The sequence below is a fragment of the Nicotiana tabacum genome, chromosome 7, assembly GCF_000715075.1.
Source record: "Nicotiana tabacum cultivar K326 chromosome 7, ASM71507v2, whole genome shotgun sequence".
Classification (NCBI taxonomy): Eukaryota; Viridiplantae; Streptophyta; class Magnoliopsida; order Solanales; family Solanaceae; genus Nicotiana; species Nicotiana tabacum.
The window spans coordinates 77,014,749-77,033,049 of record NC_134086.1 but is presented as its reverse complement, the minus strand read 5'-3'; the positions used below and the strand labels follow the sequence as shown (position 1 = coordinate 77,033,049).

The 18,301-nt window shown below is 39.2% G+C and overlaps 1 long non-coding RNA gene across 2 annotated transcripts; it reads left to right on the top strand.

The window, feature by feature from the left end:
* Window positions 1–12,596: 12,596 nt before the first annotated feature.
* LOC107778603 (uncharacterized) lies at window positions 12,597–16,551 on the top strand. 2 transcript variants are annotated; one of them, XR_001646413.2, is made up of 3 exons: window positions 12,597–12,801; window positions 13,427–14,416; window positions 15,808–16,551. It is a non-coding gene; the product is annotated as an uncharacterized LOC107778603 (long non-coding RNA). The 2 variants fall into 2 exon arrangements; XR_001646410.2 differs by having other exon boundaries at window positions 16,303–16,547.
* The last annotated feature ends 1,750 nt before the right edge of the window (window positions 16,552–18,301 follow it).

Here is an 18,301-nt window from a genome sequence, read left to right as displayed (position 1 = left end):
CAACAACATGACAGAGTATGAAGCCTGTGTACTAGGGATTAACATGGCAATCGACATGAACATCCAGGAGCTGCTGGTGATCGGTGATTCAGATTTGCTTGTGCACCGGGTACAAGGAGAGTGGGCTACCAAGAATTCCAAGATATTGTCGTATTTGCACTATGTGCAGGAATTAAGAAAGAGGTTTGCGAAGATAGAATTTTGACATGTGCCCAGAATTCAGAATGAGTTCACCGATGCATTGGCCACTTTGTCATCTATGATACAACATCCAGATAAGAATTATATTGATCCCATTTCGGTGAAGATCCATAATTGGCCAGCATATTGTGCTCATGTTAAAGAAGAAACAGATGTAAGCCTTGGTTCCATGACATCAAAGAGTATTTGTCGAAGGGAGAATATCTGGATCATGCGAATCACACTCAGAAACACATACTCCGGAGATTGTCCAATCATTTCTTCCACAGCGGAGGAAAATTGTACAGAAGAACTCCTGATTTGGGTTTACTAAGATGTGTCAATGCAAAGGAAGCTTCTAATCTACTTGAGTATGTACATGCCGAGACCTGTGGCCCGCACATGAATGGTTTTGTCTTGGATAAGAAGATACTCAGGGCGAGATACTTTTGGATGACCATGGATACAGACTGCATCCAGTATGTCCGCAAATGCTTTCAATGCCAGGTGCATGCCGATATGATAAAAGTGCCACCAAACGAGGCAAGCTCACCTTGGCCATTCGCCGCCTGGGGAATGGATGTTATTGGTTCAATTGAGCCCACTACTTCAAACGGACGCAGGTTTATTCTGGTAGCCATTCATTACTTCACAAAATGGGTAGAGGTTGCATCTTACAAAGCTGTGACCAAGAAAGTCGTCGCAGATTTTGTTAAAGATCGCATTATTTGCCAATTCGGAGTTCCCGAGTCCATTGTTACTGATAATGCTGCCAATCTCAGCAGTGATCTGATGAAAGCCATATGTGAAACTTTCAAAATCAATCACAAGAATTCCACAACCTACAGATCTCAGATGAATGGAGCCGTAGAAGCTACCAACAAAAACATCAAGAATATACTAAGGAAGATGGTAGAGAACCATAAACAATGGCACGAGAAGCTACCTTTTGCTTTATTGGGATACCGCACTACGGTTCGCACATCACCCGGGGCAACTCCCTACATGTTGGTTTATGGTACCGAGGCTGTCATCCCAGCCAAGGTAGAGATTTCTTCTTTATGGATCATACAGGAAGCTTAACACAGCGATGCAAAGTGGATAAGGAGCCGCTATGAACAATTGGCCCTTATCGATGGAAAGAGGATGGATGCAGTGTATCACGACCAACTTTATCAGAACAGAATGTCCAAAGCTTTCAACAAAAGGGTCAAACCAAGGCAATTTGCACCAGGTCAGTTGGTGTTGAAGAAGATCTTCCCACATCAAGATGAAGCCAAATGGAAATTCTCTCCCAACTGGCAAGGTCCGTATATGGTTCACAGGGTGCTGACAGGAGGAGCACTCATACTTGCAAAAATGGATGGAGAAATCTGGCCAAAACCAATCAATTTAGACACAGTCAAGAGATACTATGCTTAGATTATTTACATTTTCTCATCTAATGTAATTGAACTATGCTTGACCTAATTCCCATTTAAGAGGGGATACGTAGGCAGCCTTATGGGTTCGGGCATATCATAATAAAATTTCTGTTTCCCCAAAGATCAGAAATTGGGGCAGATTTTTGAGGAGGACCCTCAAAATTCCGCAGTAAGTCTAGCTGACGCCATCGCATGCCAAAAAGTTAGAAATTGGTTAGGAAACTGGGGTAGAATTTTGAGAATCCTTCTCAAAATTCTGAAGAAGGTTCAACAAGGCATATTATTCGCGAACAGTCAAAGAAACATCTATTAAACTAGGGCAGAATTTTGAGGAGGACCTCAAAATTCTAACATGAGAATGCTGTAATGTCTCTAAAATGTGTTACAGTCACTAGTTCATCTAAAATTACTTGATATATCAATACGTTTCTAAAATGACTCTATTTTTATCTATAATTGCATATTTTCGAAAACTCTATTTCCATAATAGTCAGGTGTTACCCAGGGAAACTCGAAAAGGCCTCCGGAACTGAGCCAAAGCAAGGCCAGTAGACGAAGGCACGAACCAACCTCCCCTCACAAAACTTATAATTTTTCTTTGAACGCAGGCACATCTAACGTAGCGATAGCATTCGCAAATAGATACACATAATAGAATTCGCTATCAATCAGGATATCAGACACCAAATATATCTCCAGCTAAGACATATACTACTCTTATCTGCTACATGCTCTCCGCATGAGGCTAATCCTTGCCTCCACATTTGCATGAGGCTAATCCTTGCCTCCATATTTGCATGAGGCTAATCCTTGCCTCCTTATTTGCATGAGGATAATCCTTGCAAATTTTGAGAAGGATTCTCAAAATTCTGAAGAATGTTCAGCAAGGCCTATTATTCGCGAATAGTCTGAAGGATCATCTACCAAACTGGGGCAGAATTTTGAGGAAGACCCTTAAAATTCTAACATGATAAAACTGCAATGTCTCTGAAAGGTGTTACAGTCACTAGTTCATCTAAAGTTACTTGATATTTCAATAAGTTTCTAAAATGACTCTATTTTTATCAATAATTGCATATTTTCGAAAACTCTATTTCCATAGTAGTCAAGTGTTACCCAGGGAAACTTGAAAAGGCCTCCGGAACGGAGCCAAAGCAAGGCCAGTAGACGAAGGCACGAACCAACCTCCCCTCACAAAACTTACAATTTTTCTTTGAACTCAGGCACATCTGACGTAGCGATAGCATCCGCCAATATATACACATAACAGAATTCGCTATCAATCAGGACATCAGACACCAAATATATCTCTAGCTAAGACATATACTACTCTTATCTGCTACCTGCTCTCCGCATGAGGCTAATCCTTGACTCCACATTTGCATGAGGCTAATCCTTGCCTCCATATTTGCATGAGGCTAATCCTTGCCTCCACATTTGCATGAGGCTAATCCTTGCCTCCATATATGCATGAAGCTAATCCTTGCCTCCTTATTTGCATGGGGCTAATCCTTGCCTCCATATTTGCATGAGGCTAATCCTTACCTCCGTATTTGCATGAGGCTAATCCCTGCCTCCGTATTTGCATGAGTGATAGGCTTTGGAATCGTTTGCGGAATTCGGAAGTTTAGAAATCCTTAGGCTTGAATCTGAGGGTGATTTGGTGTTTCTATGTTGTTTTTAGTGTTCCGAAGGTTGGAATAAGTTTGAATAGTGTTATGTGACTTGTTGTCATATTTGGTTGAGGTCTGGAGGTCCTCGAGATGAATTTGGGTGGTTGACAGAAAGTTTGGCTTTAAGTTGATGCTGCTGATTTTTGCTGCTTCTGTCATTTCCGCATCTGCGGATTGAGGACTGCAGGTGCGAGGCCGCAGAAGCTATACGGAGATCGCAGTTGCGGAGTTTTGGCCTTCAGGAGAAGAACTGCATATGCGGTTATTTGGACGTATCTCCGGCACCGCACCTGCGTAGATGCGGTCCTGGACGTTTAAGTGAAAACCACAGGTGCGGTTGCTTGGACTGCAGAAGCGATTGCGCATGTGCGAGATTTGGACCGCAAATGCGGAAGTTCTGGGCAGAAAGTATATAAGCTCCCCTTCGCGAATTTTAGTCATTCTTCCACCATTTTTGGATGATTTTGGAGCTCGAAATAGTGATTTCAAGAGGGAATCGAGCGGTTTCAGTGAGGTAAGCTACTTGGGTTTTATTAATTGTGTTTCTGATGATTGTTCCACTACTTAATCATGAAATTAGTGGGGAATTTAGGGTGAAGTTAAAGGATTAGGGCTTGAGTTTTGGAGAGCTTTGATTGGGTATTTGAGGGGCCATTTGAGATCTAATTTTGATGGTTTTTGTATGTATAGACTAAAGGAGTTTCTAGTTTTGCGATTTTTGTTGGATTTTGAGATGTGGGCTCGGGGGTCGGGGTTGAGTCGAATTTGGGATTTTGGTCTAATTTGATTGTTTTCATATGGAATTCATTCCTTTAGCATATATTGATGATCATATACTTATTTTGGTTAGATTCAGAGCATTTGGAGGCCGAGTCGAGAGGCAAGAGCATCGCGGGTTAGAGTTTTGTCCGGTTCGAGGTAAGTAATGATTGTAAATCTTGTCCTGAGGGTATGAAACCCTGGATTTCACATTGTTTCACTATGTTGAGGTGGCGCGCATGCTAGATGACAACTGTGAGGACGTGCACCGATGGGGATTATGACTTGGTCTATCCCATAACAACTATTAAGTTGCATATTTGACTGAAACTGTTTGATACTATTATGCTTTGGAGAGTATTACTATATTTTGAGCTGAATACCATATTTGGGCCTCGTGCAAAGCTGTTTGGACCCTTAGGGTTTTTTAATACTATTCCTCATTGTTTTGATTTAATATCTGCACTCAGTTATGCTATGTTTTACTGATTTCATAACTCAGTCTTATTTACTTCATTTTGATGCATAAAATGATATTTTGGGCTGAGCACCCTGTTTTGATTGATAGTCCATGTGGCTTGAGAGGTTTCTGACTGAGTGAGGCCGAGGGCCTGTATTTTGAGGATATCATGGGATCGGCCTGCGCGCTGCAACATGTTGTACTGATTTGTGATATATGAGAGGCCAAGAGCCTAATTTATTATGCCACGAGATGACTTGTTATAACGTTTGGGTTGTAGGAGCCCCTCCGGAGTCTGTACACCCCCAATGAGTGCGGGTACCCTGAGTGAATGATATGATGTTGCTCGATGGGGCTATTCTTGATTCGTGTTGTGCCCGAAGGGCTGATTACAAATGATTGTGAGGTTGCCCGAGGGGCTGGTTCTGATTGATATTATGCCTGAGGGGCAGTGTATGATACATGTCTTGCCCGAGGGGTTATTTATGATTTTCATCATCTTTATTCTAAACTTTATTTAATCTCTGCTGAAACCGTTAGAAAGACATTTTTAAAGGATTTTTACCGAAATTGAATTTTAATGAGATGATTTAATTTATATACTATTAACATACTGTACTTACTATGGTGTTATGACTTAGATTATGTGTTTTCTTACTGCTCAGTCTTTATTTACTTTTATTACTTACTGAGTTAGCATACTCACATTACTCCATGCACCTTGTGTACAAATCCAGGAGTTGCTGGACGTGATAGCAAGCGCTGATCTTTCATCCATAAGGACATTTGGAGTCGGCAAGGTAGTTGCATGGCGTTCACAGCCTTGCTTTTCTCCCTCTTATCTTTCTTAGACTATATTAGTATTTTCCAGATTGTGATAGCCTCAGTTGTATTCCGACAGTCCTTAGTAGATGCTCGTGACTTGCGACACACCGATATCGGGCTTATGTTTCTTCCACACTTGTTATTTAGACTTATACTGTGAATTTTATTAATTAATAGCTTAAAACGTCCTTATTATGAAATATTGGATTGATTTGGGATTTTGTTGGCTTGCCTAGTTTCATGATAGGAGCCATGACGACCGAGTTGGTTTTGGTGTCGTGACAACATCGGTGCAGTTCCCAAAACCATTAATGAACGTCAATTGATGGCCGACCATTAGCTTCTTCAAACCGTCATAGTAAACATTGTAAATAGATCTTCTTCAATAATTTTCTCAAATTTACTTTCAAAACTTCTCTTAATCTTCAGAACACTCTACTTCCTTCAAGTTCTCTGATTCTGCAAGTTCTCCGAATCTCGTTGTCAACCTTTTCTTAAAACAACAAATCTCATCTTCTTATTTCTCTGAATACACATAAAAATGGCAAAAACATCAAAAACTATTCCTCAAAAGGAGAAAGCTTCTTCATCGTGGTCGGCTGGCGATAAAATGCTGGTGGAGCCATGCATCGAGGATTGTATTCCCGGGATGTGCAATCTCACTTAACAATTTCAAGGTTCAGAAACCCTCGTCGGTTCTTGGCCGATGTGAGCCAATGTCGAGATATATATGCTCGATAACTGAGGGCGACCTTAAGCAGGTAAAGAAAGAATTCCATTGGGAAGGCAAAAAGGTGGTGATTCTGACCCCTGAAGAGGACATCACTACTTACGTGAAAGGGTTCTAAAGTGGTTACTACTTACTCAGGTTCTAAAGGGTTTTAAAGGGTTCGATCTTGTTATCCTTGACTTCTACCGCCAATATCAAATAATGCTAGGCCAAATCCATCCTTCCTTTTGGCGCATTGTCATTTTGCTTCGATTCTTCGCGATCAAAGTCAAAGGGATGCCTTTTACCGTTGACCATCTCATTATACTGTATAGCCCCAGTCTCTATCAAGGCGGATTAATAAGGCTTTCGCGTTGGGCTACCAAGGTGTTGTTCTCGAGCATAGACGAGGACAAGGATCAAGGATGGATGGCGGTTCGTCCGAGTGAGGACTTCTAACATAATGCCGGCCGAAAAGATGCCATTACCCAAAGAATGGAACATGAAGCGTGAGTACAAATCTACCTATAGCTTATGTTTATTGTTTTGTTTCTTTTGCCTTTTCTTATTGACATCATTTCCTATGATGCAACAGTTTCTTGGGTTCCTAGTGCAATCCCGAACCTTAAGGATTGGGTTCGAAAACTAGCCTTGACCTCACCGTATGCAAAGCGCTCATAGCGCGATTTGGTAAAGGGCCAATGGGAGGCCAAAAATCACGGTAAGCTTCTTTACTCGTGTTTGATGCTCTTCTCTAAGATGTTTTTTTTCTTTTTTTATTTCTACTTGATTTCCTTTCATACATGTCTCGGGGACAATGCTGTCATAAGGCCCCCGTCCGGGAAGGAGGAGGAGGCCCCGAAGCTGGCCAAGGATAATAAGAGAAAAAGGGTCTCGCCCTCCGATACTCCAAAGCCCAATAGAACAAGGCTCGCAGGTCAAAGAAAGACATTACCGTCCTGCCTGCAGATATAGTTCAGTGATTACGAGATGAAGAAGAGGTGGATGAAGACGCTGCCTTCGAGCTGGTGGTTTGAAAGAGCAGCGCCGAGGTACCAAAGGTCGCTGAGCCAGTGATGACCGAAAAGGTTCAGCCTTAGACCGAGGAAATCTCGAAGGATGGTCCGAGCAAAGCCCCCAAATCATCAGAGGCTGAAAATGCCTCCCGCCATGATGAGAAATCGGTGGAAGTACCTAAAAAAGCCAGTTCTGAGTCCCTTCAAAATGAAGAGAACACCCCAAGTGGCCCGCTTGGGGCAATAGACATTAGTGATTCGTCGCCCCTCCCTACATTTTCCAGGGGAAAATTCAGGAAGCCTAGGCCATAGGGACCCCCGATGTGGAAGCGGCCCATGAAGAGGAGGACCTTTTTCGCAGTTATTTCACGGGGGTCGAAGATGCTTCCGACCTGGGTGATGCATCAAGTATCTTTGATGAGGCTCATCGACTCATGAGTCAGGTACGCCTTAGCTCCCTTTATCAATATCACCTTTGTCTTTATTTCCTCATGTCTCATTTCCTTTCTTTCTTCATAGGCTTTGACGTTTCATTGGGAAGCATTATCTAAATCCCGGGCAGAGTTGAACTGGTGTGAGGACAATCTTAAAAGGCTTACGGAGGAGAGAGATGCCCTAAAACTTCTCAGTGGACAAATAGAAGGGGAGATCAAGGACCTCCGGGCTGAATTGGCAACAACTCAAAAAGAGAAAACCGACCTGATTGAGCAGGTAATGAAAACTTTTTAGAGGTGTGATGTATCAGTTCGGGGATGATGACTAATACTTCGATCCTGCAGGTTCAGCAAAAGGTCGAGAAGATCTAACAGCTCCTTGAAGAGGCCAAGATGAAGGAGGCAGAGACTTTGGTATGGAAACAAAACATGGACCGCCTTGCCTCGGAGAAATATACTGCTCGGCCTAGTTGTCTTCGATCGAACGTCAACTCCAAAGCATGAAGAAGGAAAACTTGGACCCAGCCAAAAAAATTGAGGAGCTCGAGGCTTGGTTGGCCACTGAGCTTGCAAAGGCCACATCTGAGGCAGAAAAAACAAAGGCTGACGCGGAGGCGGTCATGGTCGTCTACCGAGCTGATGCTGAACCTGCTCATGCTCGAGCAAAGGAAATTTCTGATGCTGCTAAGCTCGAGCATTCTGCGTTGTTGAGCATGCCAAATGCCAGTATCGGAGAGAGACTCTCAAGGAGATTCATGCTCGTGGCGTTTCCTTGCTACCAAGATTGAGAATGCAAAAGTACTCGAGGTCGAAGCTATAACATTGCTTTCTTCTGATAATGATGACTCCGGGAGCGTGAGTAGATCCGAGAGCAGAGATGATGAAGATGAGTCTCCCGGGGAAGATTAGGCATTTAGAATTTTTTTTGTGTAAGACCCTGAGTGGCCTTTGTAAATATTTTTGCATATATAAAAGATCTTTTTTCTTTCTGACTCGTCTCCAATTTCTATTTTGTGAAAACTCTGTTTTACTTTTCACCTTATGATAATTTTGATATACTTTATATCTTGTGAGAATTTTGACTCACTTCGTTGCCTTGCGAAAATTTTGTCGAAGTCGGATTACTATAGCCTCTATAATCGAATGAGTACTTGCTCGAACTCAGATTAGGAAAAACCCTTAGGTTTCAGTTGAACGAGGGTGGATTCTTGAACTCAACAAAATGGCCCTTAGGCTCTTGAAATAGGTTGATATGGCTCTAAAAAGAATGGTTTTTCTCCCTTTTCGACTTAAAAGGTTAATCGTATAAAATTTTGTTATGCCTTAGCACGAGATAAATCTGTTAGGTTATTCGGGGGTTAGTTTTATTGAAACCCTTTACTCTGTTATGCCTTAACATAAGCTTGTTCAAGAGTTCGAACAATTTTTTACCCCTTGAGGTTTTTGAGGGTTGATTTTGTCGAAACCCTTTGTAATTTTGTCGAGGGTAGCCTTTTTAACCGATTTTATGAAGATATTTGAAGGCCTGTTTTGTTACGGAATTTGAACGTCTCTGAACCGTGTTAGTATGGTCATAGCCTTTAACTTGAGATTTTTCCTTTGGGCTTGTTCCTCGATTACACTTCGGACTTGTTCGAAGTGTCAGTCCCCGAGTGGGAGTGGGAGTGGCCTATAAAACCGAGGACTGCCTTTTCAATGTCTTATGGTCCGAAGTTTAATAATTCGAATATGTCGACTTTTGGGCGGCAGTTCCTGAGTACGGGGTTGATAGCTCGAGCTTTAGTTGCGATCGGCACTTGAGCCAGTTTTTGCAATAGATCATAAGTATAGTAGAAACTGTAAAGTAGAAATTTCACTAAGTCATGCAACATCTAGTAAGGAAAAATACTTCTTTCAATAGATCATTCAAGCGTACATGTTTTGCCATCGGGGCTTGAGTAATCTATATGGACAAGGTTCATTTGACCGTTTGGCCCTTAACAAAATTTTCATATCGAGACCCTATTGATACGAAGTATTTTGCTTGATTACATAACATCTGAGGGTGATGCCCCGGTATTCGAGGTTGATTGTAAAGAAGCCTCGGATACTGTTGAATTGTCCCAAGGTAGCACAAATAATTGTTGCCTCGTTAAAAACCTCGTCGGAAAAACCCATTTGGGATAAAAACCGATCTAAGGGAAAAAGAGTGCAACGCGTGCTTAAAACCTAAGGTCTTCGTGTTGAAGAATTTATCGATGTCTTCGATCGAACACCTACAATAAGTTAGTATCAAACACAAATGAAAATGGAGAAAGTCATACCTTAGCAATAATATCGTTTGAGGAGTGATATGTTCCAACTATTAAGAGAACGGTGTTGCCTTAGCAATAACTAAGAGCTTCGGCACCATATACCAAGGAGAACAGTGTTTCCCCCGTACTGGATTTTGACGTTGTTCGATACGCCCAAAGGACTTCGGGCAAAATTTCTCTCCATTTTCCCTTAACGTCGTTCAACCTTTTCTTTAGATTCTGAATGATGGTCTCGTTTGTTGATTTGGCCTGTCCATTCACACTAGGATGATACGGCGTTGATAATATTGTATACGGTCAAAACTGGGCCTACCCAATTGTGCTATTTGATCGAGACAAGGGAACTGCATTGGGGGTAGCCTCGTAATGAATCAATGAGTCAGACCCGAGCTCGAAGACGAGACATCGAGTCCAAAGATCGAAGTGCCTACCGAGATCGATGCCAACAATAACCAAGGCCATATATGACAGACTTCGAACGAAGCACAATAACGGAAAAGCGAGATATTCGTAACCGGTCAAAGATCACGGCGGAAATCTCGAAACAGATCAAATCAAGGGCGGTTATTTGTGCCAATCATGGGATTTACTTCCATAATTAGAATTGTATCATAATTAGGATTCCTCTACTATATAAAAAGGAGTCATCATCATTTGTAGACACCTTACATTCACACTGATCAAAGCAATATATAATTCTATCTTCAATTTACATTCTCTTGTTCATCAGCTTGTTATGTTCTAACTGTTCTTGTTCTACTAGCTCGAGGGCATCCCAGCTCGAGGGCTCTGCTCAAATATTGGTTTGCTTTATATTATTGCCAATCTTCATTACTTATCTTTACGTTAATCAATTGGTATTAGGTGAAATCACGTATCCTTAAAACCATGTTATCCAGCGAACAATTGTCAAATAATTGGAACAACCTCGTGTTGATATGTTCCAATTATTTGGCAATTGTTCGCCGGATAACATGATTTATAATGTGGTTTTAAGGATATATGATTTCACCTAATATTGATTGATTAACGTAACTATAAGTAATGGAGATTAGCAGTAAAATAAAGCAAACCAATATTTGAGCAGAGCCCTCGAGCTAGTAGAACAAGAACAATTAAAACGTAACAAGCTGATAAACAAAGAGAATGTAAATTGAAGAGAGAATTATATATTACTTTGATATGTGTGAATGTAAGGTGTCTAAAAATGATGGGGACTCCTCTTTATATAGTAGATGAATCCTAATTATGGTACAATTCTAATTACGGAAGTAAATCCCATGATTGACACAAATAACCGCCCTTGATTTGATATGTTCCGAGATTTTCACCGTAATCTTCGACCGATTACGGATATCTCGCTTTTCTATTATTGTGCTTCGTTCGAAGTCTGTCATATATGTCCTTGGTTGATGTTGGCCTCGATCTTGGCAAACACTTTGATCTTTGGACTCGATGCCTCATCTTCGAACCCGGGTCTGACTCATTATGATGCTACCCGATGCAGTTCCGTTGTCTTTTCCTAGTAGTAGTAGGTACTGCCTTCCATTATTCTTCTCTCAGACGAACAAGACATACACCTTCACGAAAAGCCATGGCGACAGGCTTCTTGTTGTAGGAGAAATCCTAATTAATACAACACATACATGAAAGACTTAGTTCAAAATGGAAACAACAAAAAAATTATTTTTCAACACTTGTATCTAAAAAACATCTGAAAGATGCTGTTAGAATCATAACATATACAGTTATAAGAACTAACCTTCTCCGAACAAATTCTGTTTTAACAAAACCAATCGGCCACCTGAAGTTTCATTGATGCAGAGTCTTGAGGGATCTGATGATCGCAATGACCTGTTGCTTGCTGCAATAAGTATGATCTCATAAAAGACTTCGGAATCTGCATCAGTCCCAAAAGGTGCGTTGAAGGAGAATTAGCATGTTTTTAAACTTCCCTTATTTCTAATTATACAACAAACTAATAGTATGGTTAGATCATACTAAAGTCATGCAGTACCAATTCAATTTAGACCATTCTGTCCATATTAAATGGCTAATCTCTACTACCTAAAGATAAAGAGATTGGTGATTGGTAAGAATCTTTCACTGTCTCGACCCAAAACTCCAACCAAAAGAGGTACCTTACTCACCTCAGGGCTTGGTTATGGATTTTTTGAATTCGTGGCTGCACCCAACTTCCACTACTTTGGCTATTTTTCTTTATTTAGCAAGCATTAAATGTTCAAATCCTTACATTGGCTGAGTAAAGCATCCAGAAACTTTGTAAGGATTCTCGGCCACAATTCTTTTGACATGTACTCATAACGCCGGTGTTTGTTTAGTTGGATTCTTTTAAGTTAATGTTTACAGAAAATAACCTGGTGGCCAAAGTTCTGTCTTTTCTGGAATCTGTTACTCTGTCAACAAAAGTATAAGGCGGAGCAACTCCGAAGCCTACTTAAACTTGATTCACTTGTTCTCTCCTTGTCATTTTATCTACCAATTCAGTTTTCTGATATTTTCCTCTTTGAATATGGCAATTAATTCTGTATCACTACAAAGCTTCTTGAGGGGATGGCTACTCTTTTGCTGGATCATTTTGTAAATGATTTGGGCAAATTTTTACTACTATATAGAAACGGGAGTTCAAATGTACAAACAATGTACGAACAGGGGTAATTTAGGAATTGTAGTTATTTTTCAAGGGCATTTCGGTATTTCAGTTTCAAACTTTCAATTGCAGCGCTCCCATATTCGTCTTCCAAGTGACACGTGTTTTATAGTTTCCCCTTTTTTCGACAACTGACTATTAGTTCCATTTTCACTTCTATTTCCCATATACTCCACTTTTTATTTTGTTCTTCTCCCTCGCCTTTCTTTTTTCTGAGTCATGATTTTGGTGCATTTGCCGGAAGTTTTTTGTATGTCCTTTCATTGTAATGGGTCTTTGTTTTAAACCCTCCAAAACTACATTAAAAGCTTTGTCTTTGGCAGTGAAAGATCAGAAGATCCATTGATTTGTCAAGTGTAAGTGATGACATCTTACATAAATTAAAGGAGAGATATTTTCGCCAAAGCTAAATATCTAAAGAAATCGAGAAGTTGGTACTTGGGGTTATATTGTCATCTACTTGATTTTTCCGTGATTTTCCTGCTTCTTTTTTTGAATGTCGTGTGTTTGATTTTGTATGAGTGTATTAACTTTTAATTTGTGATTGCATGGCTTAAAAAAACTAGGGCTTGATGCCTTTAGATCAACTATGCTGAAGTAATTTATTTTTATTCTCTTTCCATTTGGAGAGATGTTGGATTCTATTAAGCTTTCGGCTTTTCTTGAAATTGGGAGTCAACTATCAACTGGCTCTTATTATTATTTTCTACAGTACTTAAACTTAAAATTTGATTTCTATATGTTTGTTCTCTTCTGGGGGGTACTGTTTATATTGTTCTTAAATGAAAATGCAATATGAATTTTTTTTTTATTTTCTCAATTTGATTTTTGCCTTTTGTTCTTTGTAGGCTCATGTCAATTCTGGGTTTGGAGGTCTCTATTTTTATATGTGAATAAATTACCTAGATCGATATATATTTTTCTATGAATTTGCTACAATTCCAAATCCAATTACAATTTATACTTTTTTTGGTTTTGCAGGGAAGTAAAGCTGATCAATTTCAGATGTTAGCTACGGCATGTTTGTCGCTTGCATCCAAGATGGAAGATATGGATGCTCCTTTGACTGTTGATTTGCATGTTACTTAAATTTATCAACAGGTGATATGAATTCTCTATTTGTAATGTCGAATCTATATGATAAAGATGCTTGTGTTCTTAGCTTTAAATGGGTGTATTTTATGGTTATAATGACATCAGTACCTTGTACCTTGCTCTTCTGTTAATTTCTTTTGTGGTTAGTTTCTTGCTACCCAAAATAAATGGTAATTTTGAGTACTACATGAATTTGCCCATCTTCAGAGTAGGCAAAGTAAATCTCTTTCTCTTTCTCTCTCGCCTTGAGGCGTTCCCCATCAAGCAACGGTGGAGGTAGAAAAGGCATATTTTTGACGCTCTAGAGCTTTATGTTCTGTTGACAATGAATTGACAGTAGCAGAAGTATGGCAAAATTGGATTTTTTTCTCAATGAATTTTGTGTTGCTATTTTATGGTTGTTCGATGTAAGGCTAATAATGACTGCAATTTTCAGAAGATGTCATTCATTTTGTGCTCCAGCATTCTTGCCTTGTCCGATTAGTAATGAGTAAGTTTTTCTTCTATTGCTTTACTGTATTTGGCTATTGCACCTAAGAGCCTTTTGTGGCTATACATAGATGAAAAGAAATAGCTTCTTATTTTATAGCATGTCAAGCAGGTGAGAATGAAATTGAAAAAAGGTAACAGCTTCCTTAAAAGCTAAATCTGTTTAGTGTTGGTGAAGCATGTTAAAGGATGGTGAATTAACAAATTTAATCTTGCAGATAAAAGTGAGGACATATTTGAAATCAAGGTTGTGGGAGAAAAAGCAGAGAGTACTTCCCTAGACATACAGCTGAATACATAAGAGTTTATTAGGTTCTGAATGACTCTTAATGTTCCATGAATGATTGTTTATAACACCCAATCGACATAGTGATTTTCATTTGGAAGGTATGTAACTTATTATTGAGCTTGCAGTATATTAACCTATGTATCATTGCATTTATCTTCTCAAGAAACCAGAAAAATGAAATGGATACAGATTGTGCTTATGATAGGGATTCTACGACCATTTTTATTGTCCTTGTGCTTATTTTAATATTGGTGGGTGCTTTATTGTAGATGCAAATATGATTTTAGGGGAAAAATATTAGAAGATGCTGGCTATGTAGTTGGAACATGAATTTTGAAATTCCTCTACCAAAGGAAAAAATGTATGAAATTGCTTTTGCAATTTACTCCCTGTTATTTTAATTTTAACTATAACTGGAAAATATATATCTTAACTAGAGAGTTGGGAAGTAGGAAAAATTTTAGAAAGGAAAAAAAGAAAGAGCAAGAGTTTGGTAAAATATATTTGTTGTATTTGTAGTTGTGTATAAGAAACATGTTGAATTTTACTCTGTTTGCTTGCATGTGTTTTCTATTGCACTACTGCTACTTTGTCTAATTTTGTGTTAACAAGAAAAATTAGGTATGGCTTTTAATTATTCAAAGTTATATCTCCATTTGTTTGCATGTATATTTGAAAGTGCTGGCTGACTAAGGTTAGAAAGCCTAGAAAGTGGAATGAAAATGGTACAAAAAATCTTAGGATTACTGCCATTAGACTCCCTTATGAATTGTGGGTTGACATAATCTCGAAGGAATATAAGAAATGTTATCAGAAGGCTAGCATACATAAATTATGAGATATCAGGCTTAGCATACATAAAATATGAGATATCTGGCTTAGTTTTAGGATTGAGTCCTATTGTGGGAGGCTTGAAAAATACTGGGACTTCTATTACAGCAGCTCTGTCGACATTAGTTGGCACAATAGTTAGATCGTCAACCTCAACAGATTGGGAAGTGGGTAAGGATTTTGGAACTAAATGTTTGTTGATAAGCAATTTTACCATACTTAATGTTGATCATGTTGTAAGAACATTGAGAAAAGGTAACCAATTGAGGCTAAATCAAGAAACTATGGTCCTCTGACTCTTAAAACACATAAGCTCGGCATGGATAAAAGTGGTTTGGATCATAGCTAGAGCCTGTCGTGTTTGGTGAATCTTGTGCATGGTATATATATTTGGTACAGTAGGAATATGAACAAGAACAGGGAGAATATCATTAAAAAAATCATACGAGGCATCAAGGTGTAATTAAGTAATATTTGTCACTGAGCTTTAAGTTACTCAGGAAGAAGTCCATTGTTGTGCTCGACTAATGATTGACATACACAAATGATGATTTTACATTATTAGTCTGGAAAAGACATTGATAGTGCTATTTTCCAGCTACATTGTAGCATTACAAAGCTCATGAAGTTATTGAACATATATGTAATGAATATGCAGCTAAATTCACTCTTTTCCATGGCCACAAGGAAGCATTGGCCATATTGGTGCCCTTAAATACCTTGTTACGCTGTTGTAGCCATCCCGTTCTATTATGGTTTGTTTTGCATGTGTTGTTCATACAGATAAAGGTGAGTTTACGCTGAAAAGGAATTAATGATAGCCATTTTTGGTACTTCTTTGTTATTCTTGCCCGTGAGTGAGAATTAAGTATTTTGTATTTCCGTCTGTGGTAGCCATAGGAAAGCAATAGCAATTTCGTCTTATGAGTTTGATTCAATTGAGTTTGGGGAGGGTAGATTATATGCAAACTTTACCCCTACCTTGTGGAAGTAGAGAGGTTATTTCCGATAGACCCTCGGCTTAAGAAAAGCGATTTTCAAAACAGGTCTGAAAAAAAAAAAGCAACACGATAGTAATAGTGTAGTCTTAGTTGACATGTCTCATATTTTATATTGATGTAATAGTTGTTCTAAGATCTTCTCAACGCTGCAGGGAAGGAGAAAAGACGCAGGACTTCTTGGTATTTATCTTTCTTGGCATTACATGGATAGTGGCGTAGTATGAAAAGAAAAATGACACCACTACTTCAATTTGTCTAATGTGTATGTACCTGTTAATTTTTCAAGTTCTATTTTGTTTTTGTTAGAGACTCAAGTTTGTCATGATAATGGTTATAAATTAGATATTTGTGCTATTTAACTAGGTGATGCTTGACTATAAAATTTATGCATAATTCCTGCGATCTTGTGGGCCGTTCACTAGTGCTGAAACTGCTTGCGTAGACTGGAGCGAAAATACCCAAATTTAAATTTTACTCATGTTGGGCCCGTGTAGTGCACGGGCATGCACTACTAGTTACTTTAGAAGGTGTAGAAAGTGAATTCGTTATTAGTGATTGTTTACTCGTGAAACGGTACTGTTGAATTTGGTTTATAGACAAGTGAATTAACTTGATCCTGAAATAATAGATGAATTGGATAAAAATGTACTACTTAGACTTGAAGTGGAGACAAAATGTCAGAAATAATAATTTCGGGAGCAGGGCTTTCGGGCACAACGGCAATGAAATCAAGAAACAATAAGATAAAATTATATTAAGCTTTGAACAGAATGTAACTTATGTTTGCCAGAATAATCATATCCCCTACAATGATAATAGAGCTTATTATTTATAGTTGCACCTAGGGAACAAGGTCTTAGGATCAACTCCCTCTTTAATGTAAATTATGAGGGCCTGAAGAATGTGTAACGACGGGCATGAATGCCATATTCTTTTATAATGGGCAGTATACTAAATGTTGTAGAATATTCTTCATTAAATGCTTTCGGGTGGCAGGTATTTATTTCATTTTTATGAGTATTATTCTTTCCGGTAACAGACAAAATCGCTGCCTTCTATTTCAGCCATCCTCTATCTTCGACTCCACGTGCCACTTTGTCGTGCGATTATTCATTATAACGTATTTTACCCCATACAGATATTCTCCCTGCTTTTCAGTGGCATAATTTTGCATCACCGGGAAGTTGGTAGAAATATTCTTTTTGGCGGAAAATTTACTAACTCCATCTGAAAGGTTTCTAACGGTTGATTGGACGCACGTTTCTCCGCATTTAATGCCTCGAACATGCGTCATCCCACGATTTCGCATAAGTTTTGCTGGTTATCGAGGTAATTATGGCCACGAATTTAGCCGCCTATACCTTCACTTATACGCATCAACTTCTTTCATTTATACTTCATAATACTCTAAATTTTCTAAGACTTTCTTTACTCAATTCATCCTTAGACTTTAACATTTCTTTAGCTCCCTTCTTTGAGAGAAAAACCCTCCCTTTAATAAAAAATGACCTCTTCTTCAAGAAAACCTAGTTCTTCAAAGAATAAAGGCAAAGCTGATGATGCTACTCCTCGTACGGTTAGTTCCATCGTCCCAAAGAACCTGAATACCACCAAAGATTTTGGAGAGAAGTTTCCTTCTGCTAACCCTTGTATGTGGGTTGTTGGCAGATACACCTCTTCATCCATCCTTCTAGTATTCCTGTTGTGAAGGAAGATTACAATTGCCAAGATTTAGACATTATTGCTCCTGATCTGATGGAGCGAATAACCATCCCCAAGAAGGGCTTCACGTATTTTTATACGTATCCTTTCACTTTGGAGCCATTCTTTTTTAGCAGAGAGCTTGATTCCGCTATTGTTGAATTTTGCATCCGCTACCAAGTGAGCTTAGCACAGATAAGTCCTTCTGAGAGGATAGTCGCTTGTCTTCGGCATTTGTGCCAGGAGACAGGAGAGGAGCTAACCCTATCTCGGTTAATGAATCTCTATTCCCCCAAGATTTTTCTCGGGGGGAATGATAAACTTTAGAAAATATGTCCACCATGCCTTGCTACCAAGGACATCATTCTGGCTACAGCGTCACCCTTTCCGGAGTTGTGGAACCATGCAGTAAGTCCATCTTTTATCCCTTTTTCTAGTTAAAGATCATGT